Source organism: Oncorhynchus gorbuscha, linkage group LG10 (genome assembly GCF_021184085.1).
Source record: "Oncorhynchus gorbuscha isolate QuinsamMale2020 ecotype Even-year linkage group LG10, OgorEven_v1.0, whole genome shotgun sequence".
Classification (NCBI taxonomy): domain Eukaryota; kingdom Metazoa; phylum Chordata; class Actinopteri; order Salmoniformes; family Salmonidae; genus Oncorhynchus; species Oncorhynchus gorbuscha.
In genome coordinates this window covers 38,550,352-38,556,165 of record NC_060182.1, presented here as the reverse complement: position 1 = coordinate 38,556,165, position 5,814 = coordinate 38,550,352, and positions in this window count along the sequence as shown.

Here is a 5,814-nt window from a genome sequence, read left to right as displayed (position 1 = left end):
ATCTGTTGGACAACCTCATTGACAATCAAACCAAAGGACCATTCTAGAGCTCATCGGTGCCTTATAATACTTATAATACGGTTCCGTATTTCACTGAAAGAATAAACATCTTGTTTTCCGGATTTGACCATATTATTGACCGAAGGCTCGTTTTTCTGTGTGTTATGTTATAACTAAGTCTATGATTTGATAGAGCAGCCTGAATGAGCGGTGGTAGGCACCAGCAGGCTCGTAAGCATTCATTCAAACAGCCCTTTCGTGCGTTTTGCCAGCAGCTCTTCACAATGCTTCAATCATTGCGCTGTTTATGACTTCAAGCCTATCAACTCTCAAGATTAGGCTGGTGTAACCGATGTGAAATGGTTAGCGGGGTGCGCGCTAATAGCGTTTCAAACGTGACTTGCTCTGAGACTTGGAGTGGTTGTTCCCCTTGCTCTGCATGGGTAACGCTGCTTCGAGGGTGGCTGTTGTCGATGTGTTCCTGGTTCGAGCCCAGGTAGGAGCGAGGAGAGGGACGGAAGCTATACTGTTACACTGGCAATACTAAAGTGCCTATAAGAACATCCAATAGTCAAAGATATTTGAAATACAAATTGTATAGAGAGAAATAGTCCTATAATTCCTATAATAACTACAACCTAAAAGTTTTTACCTGGGAATATTGAAGAAATGTTAAAAGGAACCACCAGCTTTCATATGTTCTCATGTTCTGAGCAAAGAACTTAAACATTAGCTTTCTTACATGGCACACATTGCACTTTTACTTTCTTCTCAAACACTTTGTTTTTGCATTATTTAAACCAAATTGAACATGTTTCATTATTTATTTGAGGATAAATTGATTTTATTGATGTATTATATTAAGTTAAAATAAGTGTTCATTCAGTATTGTTGTAATTGTCATTATTACAAATATATATATTTTTTTTAATTGGCAGATTAATCGGCATCTGCTTTTTTTAGTCCTCCAATAATTGTTATCCAATAATCGGTCGACCTCTAGTTTGAAATGCATGATTTACTGAAACACAGACAGACACTAGCTGATCTTGATAATGAAGTGTTACACTGTACAGTCATTTTTAAACTGTGAACTCAATGGGAAGAGTGCTAGTTATGACTGGAAGAATAAGAATGGTACATCTTGCTTCTACATCTGCATTGCTTGCCGTTTGGGGTTTTAGGCTGGGTTTCTGTACAGCACTTTGACATCGGCTGATGTAAAACGGGCTTTATAAATACATTTGATTGATTGATATCTATCCATCATTTCAGGTCAAGTCAGCCCCTTAATGTGATATTAATAACACTGGAGGTCTCACTTGAACTATTATTATATTTGAGAATTGACCTACAATTCTAGATAAAATACACCCAAACTGTTTGACCTAATAGAAAGGGCTACTCTTCAGATGCTGCAACCTGGTCTCAGAGCATTAAGTAACCATCTATTTTATGTAACCATAACAAACGTAACATATCATATTCATTTGAGTGTCATGGATTTACACTTTTACATGTCGTCTGAGACCAGGCTGGATTAATGGCCACACTGGGACTGGAGAGACATGTCAATGAGGTAATCTAACTCCTCTTGTAATTATCTCCTACTTATAATCCAGATTCTAACCCCCCTAGCGATTAAAACAATAGAGGTTATAAGGTTATCTATAATTGACATCAATACCTTATAAAACTGTCCGTATTCTAGTATGAGCGAGGTGTTTTAATTACAAGAGGACAATTGGCCTGAGGAGAGCATTGTGCGATTGTGTAAATCATAGTAGTAAACATCGCAAAACAATTAAACTGAATTGAACCTCCAGTGATTTTATTTTGAGCTGCTGTGTTATATGATGATGCCACAGTGCAGTATGACGATTGTGTAACATGCTTAAAGCCACAATATGTACATTGTCCTAGGCATTGAAAAAAAGAATTAGTTCTAAACTGAATTGCCTAGTTAAATTTAAAAAAATTGTCATGCTGAAACAGGAAAGGGCCTTCCCCCAACTTTTGCCACAATGTTGGAAGCACAGAATTGTCTAGAACGTCATTGTAGCGTTAAGATTTCCCTTCACTGGAACTAAGGGGCTTAGCCCGAACCATGAAAAACAGCCCCAGACCATTATTCCTCCTCCACCAAACAGCATTCTCCTGGTATCCACCAAACCCAGATTTGTTCATTGGACTGCCAAATGGTGAAGTGCGATTCATCACTCCAGAGAACGTGTTTCCACTGCTCCAGAGTCCAATGGCAGCAGCTTGACACCACTCCAGCCTACTCTTGGCATTGCGCAATGGGATCTTTGGCTTGTGTGCGCTTGCTCTGCCATGGAAACCCATTTCATGGTCCTGACGAACAGTTTGTTTGCTACCATTGCCTTTTTGGAACTCGGTAGTGAGTGTTGCAACCGAGGAAAGACTATTTCTACATGCTTCAGTGGCTGAGCCGTTGTTGCTCCTTGACGTTTCCACTTCACATTAACAGTACTTCCAGTTGACCAGGGCAGCTCTAGCAGGGCAGAAATTTGACCAACTGACTTATTGGAAAGGTTGCATCCTATGACAGTGCCACATTGAATGTCATCGAGGTCTTCAGTAAGGCCATTCTACTGCCAATCTTTGTCTATGGAGATTTCATGGACGAGAGTTTAGCGTTATGCATCTGTCAGCAACGGGTCTGGATGAAATAGCCAAATCCAATCATTTGAAGGGGTGTCCACTTACCTCTGTATATAGATAGTGTATTCCATATCCGCCTCCATTGTTGCCACCCCTATTACCAGTCTGTTCAACCTCTCATATTGTCCGAGACTCCTAAAGATTGGAAAGCTGCCGCGGTCATCCCCCTCTTCAAAGGGGTGACACTCTAGACCCAAACTGTTACAGACCTATATCCATCCTGCCCTTCCTTTCTAAAGTCTTCGAAGGCCAAGTTAATAAACAGATCACTGACCATTTCGAATCCCACCGTACCTTCTCCACTGTGCAATCCGGTTTCCGAGCTGGTCACGGGTGCACCTCAGCCACGCTCAAAGTACTAAACAATATCATAACCACCATTAATTAAAGACAGACGGCTACACAGTACTTCATCGACCTGGCCAAGTCTTTCGACTCCTTCAAACACCTTATTCTCATTGGCAGACTCAACAGCCTCTACGCAGACAACACCATTCTGTATACATCTGGCCCTTCTTTGGCCTCTGTGTTAACAAACCTCCAAATGAGCTTCAATGCCATACAACACTCCTTCCGTGGCCTCCAACTGCTCTTAAACACTAGTAAAACTAAATGCATGCTCTTCAACCGATCGCTGCCCACCCGACTAGCATCACTACACATACTTAGAATATGTGGACAACTACAAATACATAGGTGCCTGTCTAGACTGTAAACTCTCCTTCCAGACTCATATTAAACATCTCCAATCCAAAATTAAATCTAGAATCGGCTTCCTATTTCGCAACAAGGCCTCCTTCACTCACGCTGCCAAACATTCCCTCGTAAATCTGACTATCCTACCGGTCCTCGACTTCGGTGATGTCATTACCAAAATAGCTTCCAAAACTCTACTCAGAAACTGGATGCAGTCTATCACAGTGCCATCCGTTGTCACCAAAGCCCCATATACTACCCACCACTGCAACCTGTATGCTCTGGTCGCCAGACCCTCTGGCTCCTGGTCATCTACAAAAGTCTCTGCTAGGTAAAGCTCCGCCTTATCTCTGCTCACTGGTCACCATAACAACACCCACCTGTTTCACACGCTCCAGCAGGTATATCTCACTGGTCATCCCCAAAGCCAACACCTCTTTTGGCTGCCTTTCCTTCCAGTTCTCTGCTGCCAATGGCTGGAACGAATTGCAAAAATCGCTGAAGTTGGAGACTATATCTCCCTCACTAACTTTAAACATCAGCTATCTGTGCAGCTTACCGATCACTGCAGCTGTCCATAGCCTATCTGTAAATAGCCCATCCAACGATCTACCTCATCTCCATATTGTTTTATTTACTTTTGTGCTCTTTTGCACACCAGTATTTCTACTTGCACATCATCAACTGCACATCTATCACTCCAGTGTTAATTTTGCTAAATTGTAATTACTTTGCTACTATTGGCCTATTTATTGCCTTACCTCCTTACACCATTTGCACACACTGTATATAGACTTTTCTATTGTGTTATTGACTGTACATTTGTTTATTCCATGTGCAACTCTGTTGTTGTTTGTCACACTGCTTTTCTTTATCTTGGCCAGGTCGCAGTTTTAAATGAGAACTTGTTCTCAACTGGCCTACCTGGTTAAATAAAGTTGAAATAAATCCAATTTTAAAAAAATCCCCACCTGCCCTCGCAACCCTTAAAGCACTAATATATTTCAACTAAAAGTATTACATTTTTTTCCATTTGAATTTTTTTATTAATAAATTCTTAAAGACTTGAATACATTTTTTTCGTATTCTAAATGTTACATAAGGCTTTTCTAATGTTAATCATTGGCATGGAGGCCAATCAAAGTAGATCAGATTTGCATTAGATTACAAGCTGCATATTAAACACCATCAAAGGAAACTTAAATTATAGCCTTACAGTATGCTAATATAGATAATAATAGGCCATAGCCTATATAGACTAGTACAGTGATCACAACTTTTATTAGTTGAGACCACTTTAGGAGTCAAAATGCAAGCAGAGTGCAATTTTCTGCCGAGGAAACTGGAGGCCCTTCATGGCGAAATCACTGATATCAAATAAATTGGCAAATGCTCCAACATCAAGGTCTCCTGAAAATAAAATTAACAGTGTGCTTTGTTTGGCCATTTTACTTGTTTTGGCTAGCGAGTTTTAGCTAAAGGTGAATAGCCTACACAGCGATAGGTACTGTTTACTGCACATGGTATCAGTGCGAAGTGACACACGTGCCAGAACCCGCCTATTATTATTATTTTTTTTTAAACAATGTATTTATTTTTCCTGGTAAATAATTCATATTCATTACATAGGCCTAATATATTTTATTACAGCACTATATTTTCTGTAAGATGTCCTTGAGTGTCCTACAAGGCATCTGCAAAATAAAATGTATTATTGTCAATTTATGTCCCACCCCCCTCCCTATGGGTGTATGAATGTTTATGCCAGTGCTCGACTTGGACTGAAAAGATGTAGGTGCCGGTACCGTTTATATTTAGGAACTCAATATTCTATGAGGTGCAGGAACTCGAGCAGAAAAAAAAATGTAGGTGCCGCTACTCAGTTCTGGTGAGCTCCTACTCAAGTCAAGTACTGTGCTTAGGTAAAAAGAGAAATAATGTCCCATTTGTAACACTGACAAATAGAGCAATAACATTTAAACAAAAAATAATAATCTCAATCTGATTGGGCTCCCCATTGGGTGGGCCTGTGCCCACCAGGGCCCAAGCCCCTGGTGCCAACCCTCATGCGATGGATATGGTGACAGCAGCTATAAGCTTAATAACAGAGGCTTGCTAATAGCACATCTCAACTTAGATGTAATGACAGTGAGCTGCATAGAAATGCTGGCCCATATCTGTCCTGATGAGCAGGATCAAAGTCAATCGATATGGATGATCTCCCCCTGCAACTATTGCACAACTGCAGCCTAGTAGCAGAATGGTGTATTGGACATCACATAAGTGCTTCAGCAATGAAATTGCAAACACATCACTGTGTATTTTATTACTTTCAGAATTATATTCAGGTTATTTCCAAGAGGTTAGATATATAGTTGTTTTGCATTGCTAGCAGGCATCACTGAGCAAGTTCAATTTGCAGTGAAACAAGAC